The sequence below is a fragment of the Sinohyriopsis cumingii genome, chromosome 3 (assembly GCF_028554795.1).
Source record: "Sinohyriopsis cumingii isolate HCF-2022 chromosome 3, ASM2855479v2, whole genome shotgun sequence".
In the NCBI taxonomy this organism is placed as follows: domain Eukaryota; kingdom Metazoa; phylum Mollusca; class Bivalvia; order Unionida; family Unionidae; genus Sinohyriopsis; species Sinohyriopsis cumingii.
In genome coordinates, this window is record NC_142963.1 from 78,456,206 (window position 1) to 78,470,437 (window position 14,232).

General features: G+C 35.0%; 1 protein-coding gene and 1 long non-coding RNA gene across 2 annotated transcripts in view; both read right to left on the reverse strand.

The window, feature by feature from the left end:
• Positions 1-14,232, reverse strand: part of LOC149803159 (uncharacterized) — a 255,820-nt gene that overhangs the window by 74,314 nt on the left and 167,274 nt on the right. The gene's annotated exons all lie outside the window — the stretch shown is intronic.
• Positions 8,167-10,990, reverse strand: LOC149803160 (uncharacterized). Its single transcript, XR_016420146.1, has 3 exons — positions 10,711-10,990; positions 9,932-10,076; positions 8,167-8,746 (listed from the first exon to the last, which is right to left on the reverse strand). It is a non-coding gene; the product is annotated as an uncharacterized LOC149803160 (long non-coding RNA).

The window sequence follows — 14,232 nt, forward strand, 5'->3', positions numbered from 1 at the left end:
CAAATTTTGGGTGGAAAAAAAAACGAGGGTTTTCCATCTGTATTTTGTAGTGCAACTAGAACTTCCAGATTACACCGCTCCTTCAATAACTCGCGCCCGGATAACTCGCGATCCCGCTTATAACGCGGTGTCCGTCTTGGCTCCCGATTTTTTCCAGACAAAATGTATTTAAAATATCTTTAAAATATGCTGAACATGAAAAAAATTACGATAAGAATTGATAAATTAAACCTTGATACATTGCTCGTTTTATCATCGAAAATGGTGATTAATGCCCGAAAAATATAATCCATATTTTGCAATTTGCAAGTTCTAGAGAAGAATTAATTTCAGAGATCTCGAAAACGCTTAATTACGCGTATTTGGACGCCAATTTTTGACCTGGGACGCAGAAAATCACTGCGGCTGGAGTCCTCCGTACGCATGTAATAGGTGCGCGGGAAAATTCAAAGATTTGCCGGTCCTGTTTCAGCCACCTGCTTTGTTGGGAAAATGTGTTGATCAGTTTACTGTGCTGATATTTACAATGACAGAATTCAGTGACTGAAAGACTTTTTGATGTACTGTTGCTATTTCATAAGAGTACATTAAAAAAAAAAGAACATGATGCAACAGCTAGGCGGCTAGTTCAAAGGCTTTGACTTGGCGGCCGAGTGAGAAAATATACTGATATTTAGTGATTGAATTCAGAGGCAGAAAGACCCAGTTTTAAAATCCTAGCGAGACCTCTGTTTAAAGATATCATATATTATGTAAGTTTTTAGGATAAATAGTTGTCATTATACTGTATATAAACAGTTTGGTGAAATAGGGATCAATGAAAACTTCTGGTAAATGTTAACAGGTGGCAACAGAGAATGAAATAAACACCAATTAAACGACTTCTTGTGTGAAAGTCACGTTCTAATCCCTTAATTCCGTTTCAGTGTAAACATTATAATCACAACATAGTCTGTTCATTGAAAACATGAAAAGAGTCAATCGACCGTCACATTGAAACCCGTGAGTACTTCTGTGAGAACCTAATTACATGTACATGCCGGCTTTGTTTTGATCAACAACTTGGGGAAGTGTTTGGTGCATTAAAAAAAAATCGATTACAAGAGACCTCGGGCGCTGGATTAAGGGTCTTGGAGCTGCCTTTGACGTAAAGCAAAACAGTAACAGAGACAACAACGACGATAGTGACTTCGAATGTTTCAGTGAAACTGATGTCATTAATGCCGAGGCTGTTTGGGAGAAATTAGTACAGACTCATGGTCCTGAGATGGGCGTTTCTCTTGATGGAGGAGTGGATTTGTGCTGACAATGATTGCCCTACAGCTGAATACGTCAGATGAAACTATAATTATTTCTACAGCGAACAAATTTGCAGCAGAAGACGATTCTAACTGGAGTAACACAAGTGTTGAAAGTGATGCAGACACAGATGTTGCACCCCCACCCCTCTACACAGGAAGCAAATATTTGATATTGCCATAAGGTGGCTGGAGACCCAAAATGTTGACTACGTAAAGCTCATGCAGTTGAGAAATCTGAGGGATTTTGCTCAGCGGCAGAGAAACCAAGGAGTAACACACACAAAAAAAATTAACTGATTTTTTCAAAAAGTGAATTGATATTTGTCAAGTGTGGCACAAACGGCAAGTATTAACTTGTTCTAATTTACGTTGTTTTAAATTTGTAGACCAATTAAATATGTCAGTACCGATTAACTCGTTTTTTTTTGTTTTCCATTTTACTTCTATCGCATTCAAATCTATCTATCTATCGTTCGATCGATACTGTTTCTCGAAAAGAGTCGATCTTTTGTGTATAAAAAACTTCTAATTTGGCTCAAACAATAAAACTAGAATGTATACAATTCAACATAAAACTCAGTGACGTAGTACGCAATGTGTGAAGTGGTACACATGTTCAGCGAACGGAAACCACGTGGAATAATGTTTTCGATGATCGCCTCAATATACTGTAATTTATCCTGAAATTTTTAATGTTGTCCTATGAGAAAATAATAAAGTACACCGTTATGAAGAGATATTTATTAACAGTTAATCTCAGAACGATTATAAAGTGAGTATTCAACAGTATAATCTGCCTACCCACCCCCTTATTTTTCTGTTATGTCGTCAATCACTTTATTGGTTTTGGGCTTATTTTATAGGTCCCTTGATAACTCGCCCCTCGCTTATAGTGCGGTCGATGTTTCTGGACCCCGATGTGTGCAAGTTATCGAGGGAGTGGTGTATTTGGTATCATTGTAGAGCTACATCTGTCTACCTTTCTATAATAGCACACACTTTAGTGTATCATACATGACCTTGACACTACAGATGTGTCTGAAGGATACTTGTGTGTATTCATGTGTCTTGAATGTTATACGACTTATTTATTCTTGGAATTTCATGCATTACTTTTGATAAGAATTTGTGTGAATTGTACGAATTTATCTTTTAAATTATATGAATTATGAATAGTAAGAATTGAGTAATTCAATGGTTATAGTATGTTAAGGAAAATGGAATGCTAGCAAATAATGTAGTTAAGACAACGGGTGAATCTCATTAACTTTTTTTGTGCAATTAAGTTGTGGATTCTTTTCACAGTGAAATTGGACACTTACTGGCCAACATTTAGTCCAATTAGTGATTTACTGTCCACAGCAAGGCACAATAGTTATTAAGAGGTCTGGATTATGTCATAATTCAGTCACGGATGCTAAATAGCTATTAGGGAGATTCATCATTCCTCTGTACTACGATCCGTGTATCAGTTGTCAGACACATGTTAGCTCTATCTGTTGAATTATGATGATGATATCTAACCATAATGAGAGTGGGTAATATTTAAACCCAGAGGTAAAAACCTGACAAAAATTTAGGTTGTTTATTCATTTATTTTTGAAAGGAAAATAGTTTCATATATGCACATTTACAGTGAGCAAAGGGAGGAAACAACCAAATTAAGGTTGATGACCCAAAAAGAAGCTGCTGAATGAGAGAGGAAAGGAATAGGTTGACTACATCATGTCACCAACATTAAATATGGAAGGACTGGCAAGCATCCAGGTGATGCAGGCATGCCAGGCAATTGAGTTTGATCATTCACTTAATTTCATGATGAAATTTCTCTTGTTGGTTAAACAGAATGGCTAACGGCATTTTTGATAAACTTGGTAATTATTTCTAAGAAACTGTATTATTAAAATGCCATGTTCAATTTGGTCAACCCAGCTTGTAAGGTATTCATTTGCACAGTTTCTCAAAGAATTGACACAGATGTTTAAAACCTGAATGCCTTATGCAAAAACAAAAGGGACTTTCACATTTTCTGCTTGCAATAAATGAACACGTTCTAAAATTCAAATGCAACATTAATCTACACTGGCCAAAGTATATAGAGCATCTGCCTCGGATGCAGGAGGTCACAGGTTTGAACCCCAGCAAAGCCATACCAAAAGACTTATAGAAATGGTACTAGCAGATGCCTCACCCAGCGCTCAGCATTCAGAGGTTAGTGTTAGGACTGCACAGCCTGGCGGCACGATAATGTGACTGGGCTTGATATGATGCTACATGTCTGTGGCAAGATGCCCCAGTTCTAGACATCACTATAAATAGCCACACTGCAGACATTGTTACAATATAACTAAAATTCTTAAAGTCACATTAAAATTCAAAATCACAACAAAAAAAAACAAATTAGCCCAACTGATTTATTATTACCATCTGAGGTCAATTTGTTCAACTCTGCGGTTTAACAGAAACAAAGTTAAATGAAAATCATACAAATGACCTTTTGTTTATTGATGGTTATGGTACACCAATCAGATGAGATAGAGGTTCAAAGGGTGGGGGTGTTGTTTGTGTAAGCAATGGTTTATCAGTTGAAAGGAGAAATGATTTTGAATCAGATGAAACTGAAGCAGTATGGATCCAGGTATATCAATCAAATACATAGCTATTCTTAGTGGGGATTATCTATAGGTCCCTTTCAGCGAAGGTTGAATGAAATGAACAACTGAAAAGCAACTGGATCAAGTGAATGATGACCAAAACAAAGTATACATTATAGGTGACTTCAACAGAGATCTTATCAATTATCATATTAAAAGAAATTAGTTAAATTTCACAGAAACTTTTGGTCTAACCCTATTAGTGGACAAACCAACACAAGAAATGGACCATTTAAAGTCTATAATAGAAAATGTGACAAAAATAAATGTTCCACGGATAGGTCTTAGTAACCTTTGTGGAATCATATGCCTGACAATATTATGATGGCAAAAAAATTAACCCTCTTTGCTTCCAGAAATTGCAAAGCTTAAAGCTCTAAACATACAATTACCATCACCTCATACAATCTGTAATTTGTTTGTGGCTGATGATTGTCTCACGTAAATTATACTTTGGTTTCTTCACAAAGATGATTTGCATTTTCCTGCAACTGTTTTTGCATTGTTTTTCTGTAGGTGGATTAAAGATACACCAATCCCTTGATAACTCACACCCTGATAACTTGCAAACCCACTTATAATGCGGGGTCAGGTGTGGAACCCATTTTTCAAACCCAAAAATATATAACAAATTTATCCCTATTTGTTGAACTTGAAGTAAATCACGATCAAAACTGGCAATAGAAACTTTAATATATCTCTAGTTTTATCATCGTAAATGGTAGATAAGACATGGAAATTTGAACAATTGTTTTGAAATATCAACTTTTAATAAGAAGTCATATAATCTGCTACATTTTCTTTCCAAATGATATTCTTAGCGCACCACAATTAATGCTATTCAAGGAAATTTCGGTAAATGAAAATGTCACTTACGCCTAGTGGAGGCAGTACTTTAATAAATAAATACCAATTAAATAATTTTTGTATCAATTGAAATTTGTGTTCTAGGTCTATCTTTAATTCTCCGTTTAAGTGTAATCATCATAAATGCAATTTGTACTCTTGTAATTAAACGTAAAATATTGTATTGTTGCACTAAATATAAAGCAGGTCTACTTTTCTATCACAGATCTGCCAAAACTGACGAGTCTGTCTCAGTAAGGCAGTTTAAGTTTAACCAGTTTTCAGTAAGGTGTAACAAAATATCATAAACTGCTATTGTAAAGCTCGAAAACGTAATTAAAAGTTAGGCATTCGGAACAAGCAGTCATGATAAACATTATGTTCAACTGAAAAGTTTGTAAAGTACGTGTAGACTTTATTTACCACTAGTACAGTGCACAAATTTTAGTTCCAAACTCTTTGGAGTTCAATGGCTTGTTGCTGTCTCTCAACATGATGTAACTCCTGCAAATTCTTTTTCCATTTCACATGATGACAGCAATCATATTTCCCGCCACAAGTCATACTCAAATTTTCACATGATGTCCAATAAACATAATTGTGTCCCTTCCAGCTTTAATTCACAAGAATCTCAATATTCCTTTTATTTTTTGTTTTGATTATTAACACTTTCAAGAGGTTTTTTCCCCCCTTTCATCTTAAAGATGCATCGCTTGGTGGATGCCATTTTTGAAAAAAATATTATATGATCAACAGTTTGATCAAGCAGATGCTTTGCATGAACAAATAGGTGGAGATTAAAGTGTGTGATGTGCTGTTGTAAAGTCAGTCCGGTTCCCTGACCAATTTCACTACTTCTGATATGAAACCAGGATACAAATCAAACAGAGATGAAAAAATTTTCCAGATGTTTCGGTAATGATCATATTGTTGTAGTTTTTGCTTTTATGCCGTTAAGTATGTATTTTAATTGTAATTTTCTTAAGACTTATGGCAAAATTGTAAGAGTTGGCAGGTCTGCTATTATCACGGTAATTACGTCTTTTCAATCAAATAAAGGAGGTAGAATAATGAAAAGGCATACAAATCCAATATGCTGAAGAACCAGCAGCCCTGGTCATATGTCAGGTAACTCTGCCAATCAACTGAACACTGTTATAAATGTTATTGTGTAAGTAATCTAAATAAACTATGTTAAATTAACCTACACAATCATAACTGTAATTAAAGATAGCAAGGCAACCAAATGAAATGAGTACTTCGCAAAATACAGAGCTTTGTTTCACAGATATGGACAACTGTGGGGAAAACCAGTTTCAGAGAATTCCTGACTTCGCACAGAGATATCCTCAAGGATAATAAGAAGTTTCACTATTACTTGCAATGAAATCATTGTCTCACGAAATAAATGTTGCATGTTTTTGATAAAAAGGAATTTTGTTTGGTAGTGTATCAACAGTTAGTCTGATTCCCTGTATCAAAAAATACGTTGGAACATCACAATGGGAACCAGACTAGTAAACAAACCAAAAAGCCATGATGTAAGACACAAAAGTTTTCGCATACCGTGCGGCTGTTGAAACCATGTTATTGACCTTTCAGATGTTTGACATTTTTAAAAAAATTTAATTTAGAGAGAATAATATTGAACAACTTCATCAGAAAAAGCGCTTTACTGACTATTATTCTCAACACAATTATAAAACAAGGATTCAGTCATTAAACAGCCCAGTCCCCACCCACCCCAACCATGTGGTTCTCTGGATGTCTAGCAGATTTTTTAGAGGTGCCTCGGTAACTCGTGCCATAGCTTATAATACGGTCTGTGTTTTTTTACCCCAATGTGCATGAGTTATCATGGGAGAGGTGTATTATGAATGTTTTTGTTTTCCTTGTGTACCCAAGGCCCCCTTGGAGGTCTTGTTAGCAGTCTTTTCAATTGTTGACTTATTCGTCTTTAAAAACTTTAAGTGGATTACCATTACTTCTATTATTTATTGTTGGAGGAGATGAAGTCTGACATTGTCTTTTCAATACAGTAGTCCCCCTCTTGAACAGACCCCCTGACCAGCAGCCACAAGCTCCTTATGGCCAGACTCCATTGGCACTGACGAGTTTGTGTTCAAAAGCCACGAAAGGCCACCCAGCTAACACAACCAGCATATTAGTGCAATAATATAAAATTTACCCCTCACAAGCAGCTGCATTTTATTTTAATATGTATCCAGAACCAGTGTTTTATTCATAACGTGTGTTAAGTAATCCGATTTCTGTTTCCCGATGTCAGGTTTTTGTTACTGAAAGAAGTGTTGACTAAAGTACATGTACCACTAAGGTTAATATTATATCATTTATGCCTCACAAGAACCCACATTTATTCCATAAAGCAGAGAAAGACTCAAATTTTAATCCGTACAAAAGGGTAAGTACATGTAATCCGATTAGCCTTACTGCTGTGTTATCATGTGATGTCCAGTTTAGTCACTCTGACAATTGTTAAGATTACAATTATTGAACAGTAGTAACAGCTGAGAAGTGGCAGTATCGATGTACAATAAACAAGTCAGCAGGAAAATGGTTTGATAGCCTTTATGGCTTCCCTTAGAAAGATGTTGAGCTTGTTCACTTTGATAATTAGTGGCTACTACTACTGACAATAATTGTCAAGATTACAAATCCTAAAGGCCATGAGGTCAAATCTGTGTGATGTTAATGGTACATAACAAAGCCGTATTGGCTTCTCTCACTTAGCGTAAAGAAATGTATAAAAACAATAGGGTACCAGACTACGATTAACGAATCATGTGACAAGATCACTTCCTTTAAAAAAACACATGGCAATTCGTTTAAATGCATAAAAAATTGTTTTATCTATCTTGTAGTTGGCAACTTGAACAACTTACTGCAAAAAGATCAACATGTCATAGAGGGAAAGAAAAATTCTCAGTATAGATGAGAAAGTGAAAGTAATTCAACTGACCAAAAAAAAAGGGTGGGGGGGGGGAGGGGATTTAAGGATCCTTGCAGGAAACTGCGATGTCAGAAAGACTCAGACAAACAATATCATGAAAGATAAGGAACCAATTCTGCAGAAGGGGGAAAGTGGAATGGATGGAGAAAGGAAGATTGTTTGAGCCAGATGTTTGTATCCTGATTTGAATGACAAGGGTTTTGAATGGTCGAGTGATCAAAGAAAATTAGCAACAATTTTGTCAGTACGCCCACACCAAAACTGCCTACCCTTCTGTACATGAGATTCCCACGTGAGATCTAACTCAGGTTAGTCTCATGTGCAATTTAACATGCAAATTAGGTAGAACTCACGTGAGCAAATAGATTCTAATAAGAAAATCACATGTGCAGGAATTGTTAACAAGAGCAATATCTTGCTCACGTGAACCACACCTTGCTCACGTGAGCAAGATCTGCTCACGTGAGCCACACCTCGCTCATGTGAGCAAGATTTTGCTCACGTGGGCAGCATCTTGCTCACATGAGCAAAAACAACAAAAAACAACTATAGTATTTAGTTTTTATTGAATACAAGAATTAAACAGAGTAAGATCAATATTCAAATCTAGTAATCATAAGCATATAATTTGAGTTCGATTAGTGATCTTTTAATAAGGTAAGACAACTAGAGTATGTATGTATGTATGTATGTATGTACCTGTTATATTAATACATCACATTTATTCTAAACACTTTAAGGTCATAATGAAAGATACTGCTGGAAATTTGCTTCACATGAAGACCATTCTTCACTGTTCCAGAAAATTCGAAGCAAACAAAACGCGTAATTGACATTCCTGCTTCTGAATTTCATTATTTGCCAGTCTGCAACAATATTTTCACTTGGAGATTGTTCTCTTTGAATCAATGCACTTCCTGTTGACCACTGAATTTAAGTTAGCAGGCTCAGTTTTAACTGTTGAAAAATGAAACCTGAAATGGAAATGAAAAGTTGGTAGAATTTTTTTTTCTTCTGATCACAGCATTTGAGACATTATGTAAGGTTGATTTTTAAAGATTCGTTTTACAAGGTAAAGGCAAAATACATAACTGTAGTTTGGATTAGATGGCACTTTATCACAATGTGAAAATAGGAGCCAACTGACTGAAATATAAAGATAAAAAAAGTTTGCTACTTAATAACAGTTTTGAAAAAATCAAATAAAAATTGATGCATTTGTAACTTCTGCAAGAATTTTACATCAAACAGTTCCGAGAAAATAGACATGTTCTTGAATGTGAAACCATTTGCTCTAGATTCATTCTATTATGATACTACACACATAGCAGTCCAGCTTAAATAGAAAATAAATGGCACCAGATATCATTTTTAAAAAAAGAAGAAAAAACAACAACAAAAATAACCCGGGATGTATCAATGCAACTGATGGATGTTATGTAACTGGAAAATGTTAGAGAAAAGAGATTTTGTTAAACTTAAAAACATGTTGCACTGGACTGTCGTTATGGGATGAACCATGGCAGGTTGAGGATAATACAACAATCAACATTTATGGACTTTATGATGATTCACGAAAGTTACTGTAGACATGTACACTAGTCGAAATGACTGTTATGCACAAATAATTTATCAATTTCTTTTGTGTCTATTCTCATCCATACTACTAATCCACACGAGTTCAGCTGATTTGTGACAAAAATTATAACTGCATATACATTTTTCATACAGTTTTCTGTAATAATGGCTCAGATTATGATTTTTGCCACTTATGTTAGTAATAATTATGCTTACAGCTCTTTTTGGGGTTGGAACATGTGAACCTACAACAAAGCAGTTCAGCTTCACATTTAATACAATTTCCTTTTGATTGTATACTCTGGTAACTAATCGTTAGGAATGATGGGTACACATTAGAAATTTCCAAAAAATTGACATCTCTACTTCTGGAACAGTCCTCTGGAAGATTTCTCCAAAACTTTTAGGATACATTTTTCCAAAATATGTACATTTGCAATATATAAAGAAATTCAAAATCTGGTTTCCAATTTTTATATTTAAAAACAAAAATATATTGGGGGTCAAATTTTAGAGTCTGAAATGCATATGTTATCATGTGTATTAAATACATCAAAAGATTTGAAGCGTCTTATACATACCCTTTACTGGAGTTGGAATTTCCTCTAGCATGGCAATACAGTTTTGTCTGACTTCTTCCTGTTGCTGTCAATGTTTTGCACTTCTTTCAAATGATTGCTAACTTTGTTGTGTTCATTAAATTTTGTGACCTTCATGAAATTTAATCTGTAAAGAGATTAAAATTAGTATAATTGATCTTTTTTTAAAATCTATGCAGAACAGAAAGAATGCACTGAAATGAGAAAACGATTTGGTTGGCAAAAGAGTCCTAGTCTATAAGCATTAAGAAAAGCTGTAATCCTTATCCAATTAAATCTCTATTTTAAATTTAACAATCAAAATATTTGACAGACAGGGCAAATGTCTTTTAGGAATAAAATCATGAATTAAGCTACTGCATTTGGTTCTCAATCATGTATGCTTATCTTGATCCACCCAATCAGCAATAAAATAATACGAAGAACATTTATGTTTGTACATACTGTTTCAATCGGTAACGCAAGTGCTCCTCACTGAGGCGCCCGCATTATTATTGGGGGTGGGGGTAAGAGCCAGACATGGTTGCACAGTTGAATTGTGGAAGGCTTAAATATTCGATGATAGTGTGGTGTAGATATCATTTTTTGGAAACAGGAGGCTGAATTATTATCTTTAAGTAAAATCTGAAACAAACCCTTGGCTCAATTTTAAACGACCATGCGAATTTATGCTTATGCTTATAATGTCGATGATTCAGGCTATCCACTTTCATCATTCTATATGCGAAAATTGTAAAAATAAATGAGAAAAAGTAACTTACCTCTTTCTCGGCAAAGAACCAGTCTTTCATAATCCTTGAATCTTCCCTAACAGCACGTCGACGTCTTCTGTTTCGTACTGGACATTAACATCAGTACCGACGTGGACATCTTTAGATGTTGGTGTTGGTTTCTATATTTTAATAATGTCCACACTCTTGCTGTCAGAATGTTTTAAGAGCAAACATGTTGCAGGAGAATATTAAATGACTTTCTTCATAAACAGCGTGGCCCTTGCTAAGAGAACATGGCCCGCGCGTAAATTTCTCTGTTTGGTTTAAAAGTGCTGTTCTACATGTACACTGTAGGTCAACATCCAGCATCTGTTGGGTTTATCTGAGGCGCCATAAAGGGTAAATTATTAGTAAACACGTTGTTGTACGCATAGGGGTTTGTATCATTGATTACAATATAAAAGTCAGTCATACATTTAGTATAAAAATAATACTTTTATTATTTTATACTACTGTATGACTGACATTTAAATTGTAAGCAACGATGCGAGCCCTTCTGGTTTTACACTCCTTTGTATACATGTACTCGGGTATTTCTTAATGTTATATTTTATTTATCAAATAAATGCTATTTTATTATCTGATGTTTCATAAAAACTGAGCTATAAGTGAATTCATATCATTAATAAGTTAATTAATATAGACCAAGTTAATTTTGATGTTTTTACAGTAGCTTGTGCCAAGCCATGCCCCATAGGACACTCTAATGGTTCTAACAAGCCGATTCTTCCACCGTGTACTCTTATAACCTGGGTCACAGAAAAGTTAATGGAAACGTCAGTGATTTGTTTTGTGATTATTTCAATATGAAATTTCTTTTATAAACTTTGAAATGACACAATCAGAACATTTAAAAGGCTGCAAATAAGCAAAATTTTCCATTGCCAAGAATATACACGTGTAAAACAGTGCGAAACAGCTACACAACCAAACACGACTGGATTAGGCAGTTTCTTACGGATTTATTAAATTTTATGTACAGTACGTTTTTTTTTATACTGATAATGTACATATGCATAGGAAACGGGGTTGGGGTGAAACCTCGATAATAATTTGTCTAATGCGTAACCTGTTCGACTGTTCAGTTGGCGTTTGAATTTTGGCGGACACTAGACAAAATGTTTAATGTTACCCCGCGTATTTCTTTGATGCCAGACATTCAACGTCGGTGGACAATGTTTTATTAAACACGTTAATATTATTAATCCTTTATGGTTTCTGTGTGGATTAAACATAGGCCGTTTTATAGAATCTGGGGAGGGGGGCATCAAGCGTACGTACGCCGGGGGTGGGGGTGGGGGGCGTAAAAAAAGTTTGCTTTGGGGGGGGGGGGGCGGGGGTCAAGCTTTGCCAGATTTTTTGCGTACGTACTAAATGGATGACCCCTAAGCCGAATTACACAATTCAGTAAGTATAAGATTGTATTGACTTTTTGTGCGAATGTTAGGCATGGAAGAAAACGACGTAGTTTATGTAATTCTCCAATTTTTCTGGAAAATGACTTGAGAGTTTATTAGGCTAAAAGGACTGTGCATCAGTGGGGGTTTTTTTTCCAGATATGTGGCTATGTATTTGTTTTACAATTTTATAGTGGGGTTTTAGAAGTTTGTGAATAAAGGAGCTGCATCATATGTTTATGGAACATAGGATTCATTTTAGGGCAAAAGTTTTATTTCCTTTTTATATCTGTAAACTGTGTATTTTGGGGAGAGAAACATTTCACCTTTTTACGGATTACTTTATTAAACATTAACCACGATCGGTATGCAAGTTATTAACTCTATTCTTTGACAGCTGTTAAAGTTTAATGGGTAGTCTGGTTATACGAGACCTTAATTCTTAATTGTTTCATTTTATGAACAGTGAAATGAACCTTAGTATGTTCAAATACAAGGAGCCTGTTGGGTCAAAATAAGATTAAAACTCACTGTGAGAAAATAAGTTGAAGATGTTTTAAAATTTAAAAAATACAACAAAGCAACATGAACAAGTGCAAAATAGAAATTATGTCTATTTGACAATAATTGAGATGCTTGACATTCAACATTTACACAAAATATTTAAGTCCAAATTGCTCACGTGATAACTCACATGAGAAAATCCAACTTTGAATAAATTTGAAATAAGTGTTTAATCAGAATCAAAGTCCAAGTTTCTCACGTGATAACTCACGTGAGAAATTATAACTCTGCCTTATTTTCAAACATGGTTGTATGTAATGGAAAAGAATGTTTTCTAAGTTCTACTTTCTCATGTGAAAATTTAGATTCTCACGTGAGCAAAATCTGCTCACGTGAGAATCAGGTTAGTTTTTCCTTGGCTCACAAGATCTAACAAACTGCACACATGAGCCTGCAAAATCTACCCAATTTGCATACATTTCTAACAAGGTTCTCATGTGCAGCTTATGAGCAGCTCATGTGAACTGGTGAGATTTTTCTGTACGGGTGGTCAGTAACGAATGGTTGCACATATTTCAAGTCTGACACAGTATTAAGTGTTCTTTCCTTAGTGGAGAATAAACTGACGATAATAATGAAGTTGTCGAAGATTGGAACAAAAGACTAAACGATATATGCAGGGGATATAAAAGCAAGAATATTTTTTATTGTGATGAGACTGGTTTGTTTTTTAGACTGTTACCAACAAAGTGACAGATCATGTGATCTGTAACATAATTATAAAGACAGTTTTAAAACTATATCAATGGTTATTCATAATATTCTTTTGAAAATGATGAAACAGTTTGTTTTACAACATGCATGAGATTTTTAAATGAAAATATTAAATGTTTTAGCGTTAAATGTGCTTGTGACTTTCTTCTTATGTATTTACTATTCGCATTTGTCATCCCCCTCTAGAAAGCCACCCACATTATAAGGCCACTTCCCTGCTGCAATAGGGATGGCCTTATAAAAGAGGGACTACTGTAGTTCTTTCAGTGCTTTCTTGGAATTGGTGGCATATTTTGTTGTAGTGGCATTTGTCATAGCAGCTATGACAAATGCAACTACCACAAAATAGGCCACCAATTCCAAGAAAGCACTGAAAGAACTGCCAACCCTGACGAGGCTGTCTCAGTAAGGCAGTTGATTTTTAACTGAAAAGTATATAAAGAACATGTCGACTTTATTTATCACTATAGTACAGTTGTACAAACTTTAGTTTCAAACCCTATGCAACTCAAGGGCTTGTTGCTATCTCTCAACTCGATGTAATTCTTGAAAAAAATATTTTAATTTCACATGACAACGGCAATCATATCTTCTGCCATGAGACATGCTCAAACTGGCAAGTCCTGTCCAATAAATGTAATTGTGTCCTTTCCAGCTATTATTCACAACAATCTGAATAATCCTTTCTATTCTTCTGTGTTGATTATTAATGCTTTTCTAGAAGCTAATTTTTCCTTTCATCTTATACATGCATCGCTTTCTGGTTGCCATTTGAAAAAAATTCTATCATCAATAGTATGATCATGCAGACACTTTGCATGAACAAATAGGTGCG